This window comes from Schistocerca cancellata, chromosome 7 (genome assembly GCF_023864275.1).
Source record: "Schistocerca cancellata isolate TAMUIC-IGC-003103 chromosome 7, iqSchCanc2.1, whole genome shotgun sequence".
Lineage (NCBI taxonomy): Eukaryota > Metazoa > Arthropoda > Insecta > Orthoptera > Acrididae > Schistocerca > Schistocerca cancellata.
In genome coordinates this window covers 405,885,193-405,897,698 of record NC_064632.1, presented here as the reverse complement: position 1 = coordinate 405,897,698, position 12,506 = coordinate 405,885,193, and the positions used below count along the sequence as shown (strand labels likewise).

Sequence of the window (12,506 nt, the reverse complement as noted above, 5' to 3'; positions counted from 1 at the left end):
CCCACGAACTCCCGCTCATAGCTTTACTTTCAGTACATCTCCTCCAACTGGTATTGTACGATTGGAGAAAGACAGTTTGCATATTCTAGATATACCCACACATGTTTCAGCAATTTCTGTTTCATGTACAGTGATGTTTTTTTTGTATCTCTGTATCACATAACACTATTAGTTATTTTCCGCTCGTACTTTTATATGGACCATATATCATACAGCTTTTCATGGGATCTGATGGCGTGTTGATTGGCACCCTTTCAACAATTACATACACACGTGAACTAATGACATAAACCGCGTATTTTCTTCGTGTTGTTGTTTCTTATAGGCCACTAAGGACCACAACATTCATCTATTCCGTTTGTAGCGGTTTTGACGTTCACCCAGTAGTTTCGCATCCTCTGGTGGCATTCTTCTTTTCTCTCCTTTGTACAGATGTCATCTGTCTTCTTTCTTGGTGGTTTGTCCTAAAACCTCACGCACTTAACCATTTTATTCAGTTATGTCAAATCTTTCAAATCTCTTTCTCTACCTTCCAGTTCCTACAGATCTTTTGTCACTTCCATCAACCTTAGTAAATTTGCCACAAAACGGTCTAGAGGTAGCGTCTTTGAATCATAACCAAAAGTCTTTGGTCCCGGGTTAGTATCCCGCCGCTGCTTAAATGTGATTAATAATCAGCATTTGCGGCCGAAGATTTCCGGCATAATAAGTCACCCTCATTCTGCCAAAGGTCTTGTCAAAGAGGTCGGAGGAGCGGACAGAGGTTCAGGGCACTCACTTGTCCTAGGGGTGGGAAATTGCCCCTAAAGGCGGAAGAATCAGCAGTTATCAACGGCGTGAGAATGCAGAAGGCAATGTAAATCACTGCATTAAAGTCACGTAACGTGTAGCCACATGACATGTGACCTGTAATTGAAGAAGTGTCATGATGATCTCTCCATTGGCAAAAGATTCCGGAATAGTTCCCCATTCGGATCTCCGGGTGAGGACTGCCAAGGGGGAGGTTACCATGAGAAAAAGATTGAACAACCAATGGAAGGATAACGTTCTACTGGTCGGGACGTGGAATGTCAGAAGCTTGAGCGTAGTGGGGAAACTAGAACACCTGAAAAGGTGCAGTGCAGTGCAGTGAAGTGGAAAGAAGACAAGGATTTCTGGTCATATGAGTATAGGGTAATATCAACAGAAGTAGAAAATGGTATAACAGGAGTAGGATTCGTTGTGAGTAGGAAGGTAGGGTAGAGAGTGTGTTTCTGTGAACAGTTAGTGACGGAGTCGTTCTCATCGGAATCGACAGCAAACCAATACACCGACAACGATGGTCCAGGTATACATGCCGATGTCACAAGGTGAAGATGAAAAGATAGAGTAAGTGTATGAGGATACTGAAAGGGTCATTCAGTATGTAAAATCTAATAGTCATGGGGAACTGGAATGCTGTTGTAGGGGAAGGAGTAAAAGGAAAGGTTACAGGAAAATGAGGACTTGGGACAAGAAATGCGAGAGGAGCAAGACTAATTGAGTTCTGTAACAAGTTTCAGCTAGTAACAGCGAATAACCTGCTCAAGAATCACAAGAGGAGGAGGTATACTTGGAAAAGTCCAGGTGATACAGGAACATTTCGGTTAGGTTACATCACGGTCAGACAGAGATTCCGAAATCAGATATTGGATAGTAAGGCGTACCCAGGAGCAGATATAGACTCAGATCACGATTTGGTAGTGATGAAGAGGAGGCTGAAGTTTAAGATATCAGTCAGGAAGAATCAGTACGCAAAGAAGTCGGATACGGAAGTACTAAGGAATGACGAGATACGCTTTAAGTTCCCTAAGGCTATAGATACAGCAATAAGGAATAGTTCAGTAGGCAGTACAGTTGAAAAGGAATGGTCATCTCTAGAAAGGGCCATCAGAGAAGCTGGGAAGGAAAACATAGGTACAAAGAAGGTAACTACGAAGAAACCATGGGTAACAGAAGAAATACTTCAGTTGATTGATGAAAGAAAGAAGTACAAAAATGATACGGGAAACTCAGGAATACAGAAATACTGGTCTCTGAGGAACGAAATAAATAGAAAGCTCAGGGAACCTAAGACGAAATGGCTGAAGGAAAAATGTGGACATCGAAAAAGAAATGATTGTCGGAAGGACAGACTCAGCATACAATAAAGTCTAAACAACCTTCGGTGATATTAAAAGCAAGTGTGCTAACATTAAGAGTGCAACGGGAATTCCATTGTTAAATACAGACGAGAGAACGGTTAGGTGGAAAGAATTCATTGAAAGCTCTATGAGGGGGAAAATTTGTCTGATGTGAAACAAGAAGAAACAGGAGTCGATTTAGAAGAGATACGGGATACAGCATTAGAATCAGAATTTAAAAGATCTTTGGAGGACTTACGGTCAAATAAGGTAGGAGAGAAAAATAACATTCCATTAGAATTTCTAAAATCATTGGGGAAGTAGCAACAAAACGACTATTCACGTTGGTGTATAGAATGTATTAGTCTGCCGACATACCATCAGACTTTCGGAAAAGCATCATCTACACAATTCCGAAGACACCAAGAGCTGACAAGTGCGAGAATCATCGCACAATGAGCTTAACAGCTCATCCATCCAAGTTGCTCACAAGAATAATATACAGAAGAATGAAAAAGAAAATTGAGGATGAGATAGATGACGATCAGTTTGGCTTTAGGAAAAGTAAAGGCACGAGAGAGGCAATTCTGACGTTGCGTTTAATAACGGAAGCAAGACTAAAGAAAAACCAAGACACGTTCATAGGATTTGTCGACCTGGAAAAAGCGTTCGACAATGAAAATGGTGCAATGTGTTAGAAATTCTGAAAAAAGTAGGGGTAAGCTATAGGGAGAGACGGGTCATACACAATATGTACAACAGCTAAGAGGGAATAATAAGAGCGGACAAACACGAAGTGCTAGTATTAAAAAACGGTGTAAGCCAAGTATGTAGCCTTTCGTTCCTACTGTTCAATCTGTACAATGAGGAAACTATGATGGAAATAAAAGTAAACTTCAGGAATGGAATTAAAATTCAAGGTGAAAGGATGTCAATGATACGATTCGCTAATGATATTGCTATCCTGAGTGAAAGTGAAGAAGAATTACATGATTTGCTGAACGGAATTAACAGTCTAATGAGAACACAGCATGGATTGAGAGTAAATCGAAGAAAGACGAAGATAATGAGAAGTAGTAGAAATGAGAACAGCGAGAAACGTAACATCAGGATTGATGGTCAAGAAGTAGATGAAGTTAAGGAATTCTGCTACCTAGGCAGTAAAATAACCAATGACGGAACAGGGAGGACATCAATAGCAGACTAGCTATGGCAAAAAAGGCATTCCTGGCCAAGAGAAGTCTACTAATATCAAATATCGGCCTTAATTTGAGGAAGAAATTTGTATGGTAGTGAAGCATAGACTGTGGGAAAACCGGAACAGAAGAGAATCGAAGTAATTGAGATGTGGTGTTACAGGCGAATGTTGGTAATTAGGGAGACTGATAAAGGAAGGAATGAGGAGGTTCTACGCAGAATCGGAGGGGAAAGGAATGTGCGGAAAACACTGATAAGGAGAAGGGACAGGATGATAGTACATTTGATAAGACATGACGGAATGAGCTGTAGAGGGTAAAAATTGAAGAGAAGGACAGAGATTAGAATACTTTGGTAACATAAATGACTTATCTTAAATGGTGAAAATGGCTCTGAGTACTATGGGACTTAACATCTGAGGTCATCAGTCCCCTAGAACTTAGAACTACTTAAACCTAACTAACCTATGGATATCACACACAACCATGGCCGAGGCAGGAGACGAACCTGCGACCGTAGCGGTCGCGCGGTTCCGGACTGAAGCGGCTAGAACTGCTCGGCCGCAGCAGCCGGCCGACTTATCTTAAATCAGACTCCTGAATACAAGTAGCACAACCGGAAACAAGACCGCAGCATCTGATTCCATGGTACATAAGAACTATGAGCACAAACACCTGATAGTATAGTGTGTGACAGCGTAATAAATAAAACCCCACTGACGGTAATACGCAGAACGCTTAAACAGTGATGGATGGAACCGAAAAAAGAAACAAAAAGCGGAAAAAGTCAAACTTAACCCTCTACAGCACCATATGACTTAAAAGTCACATACCAGTGTTGTTATTTTCTATACGTCTCTGAAGATAGACTTTTGTCGTCGAATGTAACATCAACCTTTAAATATATGAGCACATTTCAGTTGCTAGCGCCTCACGTAGTTGTCATTTATTCCACCAGACGCAACACTTTATCCAGTCCTGAAGTGGATTAGAGGGAATTTGCGAGACTAAGATGCGGATTTGAGTATTGGATAGATGGCTACTATGATAGAAGGTGGGCCATTAGCTGTCTTTTGAAGCTTGGAAGGGATTTGGTATCTCAGAACAGAGAAGATTTTTCTGTGTCGAGAGGGGGTGTTTCGGCAGTGCTCTTCAGAAAGTAGTGTAAAAGTTGACGATAAATAAGAGGGAGTGCAGTGATTGAGAAGACGATGGACCAAGCATAAACTATGTCACTCATAATGGACCAGTGTTACTTCGAAGTCACATACCGATTATGAGAAAATTAAAATTCGATTTCCCTGAAACTATCTCACTTATTGATTAGTAGCGTGATAAACGAAAAGCGCTGGTTTGCTTTAGTTCTACAGTGCTGTTCTACCAAGAATCGACGAAATATGCAAAATTTTCTTACTCAGAAAATAATTTCACTGATCATGAAAAATTAAGACCGTAGACGGTTATGCGGGACTTTCTCTCCACTTTTTCTTTGCAAGCACGGAAAGTAAAGATACACTATGTGATCAAAAGTATCCGGACACGCCCAAAGCCATACGTTTTTCATATTAGGTGCACTGTACTGCCACCTACTGCCAGGTACTCCATATCTGTGACCTCAGTGGTCATTAGACATCGTGAGAGAGCAGAACGGGTCGCTCCGTGGAACTCACGGTCTTCGAACGTGGTTAGGTGATTGGGTGTCACTTGTGTCATACGTCTGTACACGAGATTTCCACACTCCTAAACATCCCTAGGTCCACTGCTTCCGATGTCCTAGTGAAGTGGAAACGTGAAGGGGCGCGTACAGCACAAAAGCGTACAGGCCAACCTCGTCTGTTGACTGACAGAGACCGCCGACAGTTGAAGAGGGTCGTAATGTGTAATAGGCAGACATCTATCCAGACCATCACACAGGAATTCCAAAATGCATCAGTACCCACTGCAAGTACTATGACAGTTAGGCGGGAGTTGAGAAAACTGGGATTCCATCGTCGAACGGCTGCACGTAAGCCATACATCACGCCGATAAATGCCAAACGACCCCTCGCTTGGTGTAAGGAGGTAAGCATTGGACGACTGAACAGTGGAAAACGTTGTGTGGAGTAACGAATCACGGTACACAATGTGCCGATCCGATGGCGGGGTGTGAATATGGCGAATGCCCGGTGAACGTCATCTGCCAGCGTCTGTAGTGCCAACAGTAAAATTCGGAGGCGATGGTGTTATGGTATGGTCGTGTTTTTCATGGAGGGGGCTTGCAACCCATGTTGTTTTGCGTGGCACTATCACAGCACAGGCCTATATTGGTGTTTTAAGCACCTTCTTGCTTCCCACTGTTGAAGAGCAATCCGTGGATGGCGACTGTATCTTTCTACACGATCGAGCACCTGTTCATAATGCACGGCCTGTGGCGGAATGGTTACACGACAATAATATCCCTGTAATGGACTGGCCTGCACAGAGTCTTCGCCTGAACCCTATAGAACACCTGTGGGATGTTTCGAAACGCCGACTTCGTGCCAGGCCTAACCGACTGACATCGATACCTCACCTCAGTGCAGCAGTCCGTGAAGAATGGGCTGCCTTGGGACGTTTTGGAACGCCGACTTCGTGCCAGGCCTAACTGACCGACATCGATACCTCTCCTCTGTGCAGCACTCTGTGAAGAATGGCTGCCATTCCCCAAGAAACCTTCCAGCACCTGATTGAACGTATGCCGGTGAGAGTGGAAGCTGTCATCAAGGCTAAGGGTGGGCCAACACAATACTGAATTCCATCATCGCCGATGGAGAGCGCCACGAACTTGTAAATAATTTTCAGCCAGGTGTCCGGATACTTTTGATCATATAGTGTAGATATAATACGCACGCGCGTGTGTGTGTATGTTTGAAAGAGCGAGACAGAGAGAGAGAGAGAGAAACAGAGCATTTAGCTCTTCGTCTACCATTCGCACTCAGCCGCTGGCTGCCTCCGTGCGGTCGCCACCCTCTCACACCTGAGCACACCTGAAGCGCTTCCTGCCCTTCCAGAGGATTACGCCAACGCGCGGTGGCACCCTTCCTTTGTGAGAAGACTCTATTGTGCAGGCGCCTTTCATGCCAGGAAAGGAGGGTCGAATCTCTGCACGTGGTCCCCCTGTCGCCTGTCAACACCAGTCGCACGGAGCGGAGTGACTCGTTCCTTCTGCTATCACGGTTTACTCAGTTCCAAGCAGCATTCACTGGGAGAGTTCCTGCACAGATGAGAAGCCTGTTTGCCTTTCTCTATCCGTAGCTGACTGTAACCCTAGAATGCCAACGAGCAGTTAGTTCAATATACACTCCTGGAAATTGAAATAAGAACACCGTGAATTCATTGTCCCAGGAAGGGGAAACTTTATTGACACATTCCTGGGGTCAGATACATCACATGATCACACTGACAGAACCACAGGCACATAGACACAGGCAACAGAGCATGCACAATGTCGGCACTAGTACAGTGTATATCCACCTTTCGCAGCAATGCAGGCTGCTATTCTCCCATGGAGACGATCGTAGAGATGCTGGATGTAGTCCTGTGGAACGGCTTGCCATGCCATTTCCACCTGGCGCCTCAGTTGGACCAGCGTTCGTGCTGGACGTGCAGACCGCGTGAGACGACGCTTCATCCAGTCCCAATCATGCTCAATGGGGGACAGATCCGGAGATCTTGCTGGCCAGGGTAGTTGACTTACACCTTCTAGAGCACGTTGGGTGGCACGGGATACATGCGGACGTGCATTGTCCTGTTGGAACAGCAAGTTCCCTTGCCGTTCTAGGAATGGTAGAACGATGGGTTCGATGACGGTTTGGATGTACCGTGCACTATTCAGTGTCCCCTCGACGATCACCAGTGGTGTACGGCCAGTATAGGAGATCGCTCCCCACACCATTATGCCGGGTGTTGGCCCTGTGTGCCTCGGTCGTATGCAGTCCTGATTGTGGCGCTCACCTGCACGGCGCCAAACACGCATACGACCATCATTGGCACCAAGGCAGAAGCGACTCTCATCGCTGAAGACGACACGTCTCCATTCGTCCCTCCATTCACGCCTGTCGCGACACCACTGGAGGCGGGCTGCACGATGTTGGGGCGTGAGCGGAAGACGGCCTAACGGTGTGCGGGACCGTAGCCCAGCTGCTTGGAGACGGTTGCGAATGGTCTTCGCCGATACCCCAGGAGCAACAGTGTCCCTAATTTGCTGAGAAGTGGCGGTGCGGTCCCCTACGGCACTGCGTAGGATCCTACGGTCTTGGCGTGCATCCGTGCGTCGCTGCGGTCCGGTCCCAGGTCGACGGGCACGTGCACCTTCCGCCGACCACTGGCGACAACATCGATGTACTGTGGAGACCTCACGCCCCACGTGTTGAGCAATTCGGCGGTACGTCCACCCGGCCTCCCGCATGCCCACTATACGCCCTCGCTCAAAGTCCGTCAACTGCACATACGGTTCACGTCCACGCTGTCGCGGCATGCTACCAGTGTTAAAGACTGCGATGGAGCTCCGTATGCCACGGCAAACTGGCTGACACTGACGGCGGCGGTGCACAAATGCTGCGCAGCTAGCGCCATTCGACGGCCAACACCGCGGTTCCTGGTGTGTCCGCTGTGCCGTGCGTGTGAGCATTGCTTGTACAGCCCTCTCGCAGTGTCCGGAGCAAGTATGGTGGGTCTGACACACCGGTGTCAATGTGTTCTTTTTTCCATTTCCAGGAGTGTATAATACAGGATTTTTGGATGTACCATGAGCACACACTTTGTTATATCCAGACTACACAGATGAGCTAAACATTATGATTACCCACTTAAAAGCATGTAAGTCCAACTTTGGAATGCAATATTGCAGGTATGTATCATTATATGTCTTCAAACAGATTACAAAAGTACTGTAAATTGTGGCTCGCGGTTTGTCGACGTGCAGCTGGCGCTCGGAATTGTTCCAGACGTATTCCATCGGGTACACATTAGGTGAATATGACAGCCACTGCATGCTCCTCAGACCACTGTAGCACAATTCTGGCGACACGGCCAGTTATCTTGCTGGAAGATTCCATGACGTCAGGGGGCACAAAGGGAAGCAGATGGTCCTCAAAAATGGTCATATAAACTGAACTCAACTAAGCTCCTCCCGAACAGGCCATAAAGACCCAACGGTACCGCCAGCCGCCGTGTCATCCTCAGCCCACAGGCATCACTGGATGTGGATATGGAGGGGCATGTGGTCAGCACACTGTTGTCAGTTTCCGAGACCAGAGCCGCTACTTCTCAATCAAGTAGCTCCTCGGGTTGCCTCACATGGGCCGAGTGAACCCCACTTGCCAACAGCACTCGGAAGACCGAATGGTCACCCATCCAAGTGCTAGCCCAACCCAACAGCGCTTAACTTCGTTGATCTGACGGGAACTGGTGTAACCACTGCGGCAAGGCCGTTGGCAAGATGGTCACATAGTCTGTAGTTACCACAATGCCTCCAGTCACTTACATGGGTCCCATGCAAGCCAAGCCCAAGTGAATGTTTAATGTCTCCCAGCATAGCCCCCCCCTCCCCCCATTGGACTGCATCTGTGGTGCGGTGCATGCTTGGACCAGCTGTTCGCCTGAGTGACAGCATATCCATACGCGACTGTCTACCTGGTGTAACAAGAAATACGATTCATCTAACCATGCAACATGTTTCCATTTATCCACAATCCTACTCCAGTCGCAATTGACAATGTTGTGTCAACACATAGGGGTCGTCTGCAGCAGAACTCAAGTTCATCAGTGTATCCTGAGTGGTGTGCTGTGAATCATTTGTGTCTGCACCAACTTGTACTCTTTCGTCGAATCTACAACAGATGACTGGTTAACGGAGTAGGAACGCCTGTAATCTTCACGTTCTTTGACTGAGCATGGACGTCCAACACCTTGTTGCCCACTTTGTTTCATCGTCCTTCAATCAATTTCCATAGGCGCATTCGAACAGTGCACCAGCATCGCCAGCTCCTGGGTGCTCGTTCTCAAATGCCGACCCATAACAATCTGCCCCTTCAAAATCGTTCATGTCAGTGGATTTCCCCATTTCTGGCCCATATCGCCCCTAACATGATTTCTCGTCCGTCTCCGCTCTTCTTAGAAGTTACAATTTCTAATAAAATACCATACCACATAGCCAATTATAAGCAGGTGACATTGTGTGTAAATCTTCAATAACTGATGTGCAAGGAAAATTAAATTTATAAGTTCATTGGCACATGCCGGTAACGCAATTGACAACGAACACAATGTAGATACCTTCGTTAGTGAGTCATATGCCGACACAGCCATTAGGTGGCATTCAGCCTCGCAGTGGACGGACATCATAACAGTTTGGTTCATACGTGTTTATTACCCCCTTTCTTCTTGAAACATTATCTGTTCCTATCATATGAAATCGACTTCGTGCATTTACTGTTTTACATAATGTTTCATAGAAGGAAATTCAATACTTACTTGCAAGACCAAAGTGAAAAAAGAATTAAAAGCAACATTCTGTGATAGCCGGCCGGGGTCGCCGAGCGGTTCTAGGAGCTACAGTCTGGAACCGCGCGACCGCTACGTCGCAGGTTCGAATCCTGCCTCGGGCATGGATGTGTGTGATATCCTTAGGTTATTTAGGTTTCAGTAGTTCTAAGTTCTAGGGGACTGATGAACTCAGAAGTTAAGTCCCATAGTGCTCAGAGTCATTTGAACCATTCTGTGACAGACAAGACATTCAGTCTGACAATGGGCAGTGTTAAAATTTTTGTTCAACAGTGAGATTTTCTTCAAAAATACGCGACACAGAGAGAGACCCTACGCAGTCCTGTCACGGGTTCAGAACGTAATTTTATATTGTGGTGCAACAGTCTATCATTAGGTATCCCCAGACATTCGGCAGGTAATTGAAAAACCTCACATATTCAAAACTCCGTCCAAACAGGCCTCGGAAGACCAATCGGTAACAACCGACAGCCGTGTCATTCTCAGGTGGTAGGCGTCATTGGGTGCGGATACGGAGGACCATGTGGTCAGCACACCGCTCTCCCGACCGTTGTCAGCTTACATGACAACTGGAGCTACTTCTGAGTCAAGTGTCTCCGCAATTTGCCCCACAACGCCTGAGTGCAGCCCGCTTGCCAACAGCTCTCGGCAGACCCCGATATTCACCCATCCTTGGCCTGCTATGAGCTGGTGACATTGTGTATACATGTTTAAAAACTGATGTGCAGGGAAAATTGAATTTAAAACACTGACCCATGCCAGTAACGTTATTGACAGAGGAAAACAATAAGAAGATAGAGGAGACTGGTAAAATTCGACAAGCTCAAGGCATAAAAGAGTAAATAATCAAAACCGTAAAATCATGGAAATGAAATCAGTATGCCAAATACCAGAACAACATCACGAAATTTATTTATTTATTTTTCAGAGAAATAACACAACAAGAGAGGAGCAAAGTTTTATACTAACTCATCAGACAGGTCGCAACAGTGCTTTACTCTAAAGTCAAGTTGCTCGTTTAGCAGACTTAGGGGCTGGTTTTACAACGAGCGCAAATCTCAATTTCCTCGATGGTATCTGTTAAGTGCCCTTTCGGGGCATTATGTACATTTTTTGGATTGTTTAGGAAGGAACTCTCATAAGGTTAATTATCTTTTAAGTGTTGTCCCAAAAGTGATTTGTTGTTACCGGTCCCAGTTGAATAGTCTTTAAAATGAATGACGAAACAGCGATCTGTCTGCCTTGTATATTGTTTGTTGAAATCATTACGAAATATTTTATAGACAACAGAGTTAAGTTAATTGCTACCTTTATTACCAGTTGTGTGTTGAAGTATATTTTGAAAGTGATCGTTAGTGGCAATAGCTCTAGTTACCTCCTTGTTTTCAAGTAGCCTGCTTAATTATCAGAAACTTTACCCATGAAGATCATTTTAACAAATTTTGGTATTACGGCTGTCGAATAGTCAGAAGATACTTGTTTTATCGGATTGAATAGGATATCCACCTCATTTGTATGAAAATCATTTTCCCTTGCTGTCTGCTTAGGAACATGTGACGTCTCCTGGCAAGACTTTTGCAAAATCAGGGTAATATATGTGAAAAATATCTGTATTATTATTATTATTATTCTTTTTTTCTTTCTTTTCTCAGATGTTATGTCTGGTCAAAAATGGAAAGTGACGCGGACCTTGATCAAGCGCGACTTCCTTTTAACTGTACGGTATATGTTATATTGCATTTAGGAACTTTCGGGTGATTGAATATGTATCAATAATTACGGATTTCTGTAGCTGTATATATAAGTTTGGATGTAGCTGTATTGCATTGATGTACTGGTGGATATTGTGTGGTATGACTCCTGTAGTTGATAGTATAAGTGGTATAATGTCAACTTTATCCTGATGCCACATGTCCTTGACTTCCTCAGCCAGTTGGATGTATTTTTCAATTTTTTCTCCTGTTTTCTTTTGTATATTTGTTGTATTTGGTATGGATATTTCGATTAGTTGTGTTAATTTCTTCTTTTTATTGGTGAGTATGATGTCAGGTTTGTTATGTAGTGTTGTTTTATCTGTTATAATGGTTCTGTTCCAGTATAATTTGTATTCATCATTCTCCAGTACGTTTTGTGGTGCATACTTGTATGTGGGAACGTGTTGTTTTATAAGTTTATGTTGTAAGGCAAGCTGTTGATGTATTATTTTTATTATTATTATTATTTATTATTATTATGTGTATTATTATTATTATTATTGTTATTATTTCATTTCTGTAATAACGGTTGTCTGTTATATAGAGTCTGTAAAAAAGGAAATAATCATTTTTCATTTTTGAGTTTGTGCAATATTTATATATCTGTATTTTGCAAATAACGTCTGTGGTCAGCGAGTGTGGAAATCGAAGCAGACAAAGATAATTGAAAAAATAACAGAGATATTTATTAGCGAACTGAACTGATTATAAATAGTGGAGGCATAAATGTTACTCTGTCTTCTTGTAGCCGTTAAAGTTGTAAGACCCTGTGACGCTCGCTTGAATGCTTGGTTAGCTTTCTTTTGTTCTTTGTTCGAGAAAGACGTCATTGGAGGCTGAAGAATAAAAAAGCTGTTTTCAGCACATTTAGAATTTTTCATGAAGCAGAGCTG

At 44.3% G+C, this 12,506-nt stretch overlaps 1 pseudogene; it reads right to left on the bottom strand.

The window, feature by feature from the left end:
• Positions 1 to 8,674: 8,674 nt before the first annotated feature.
• Positions 8,675 to 8,792, bottom strand: LOC126093173 (5S ribosomal RNA; annotated as a pseudogene).
• Positions 8,793 to 12,506: the final 3,714 nt, after the last annotated feature.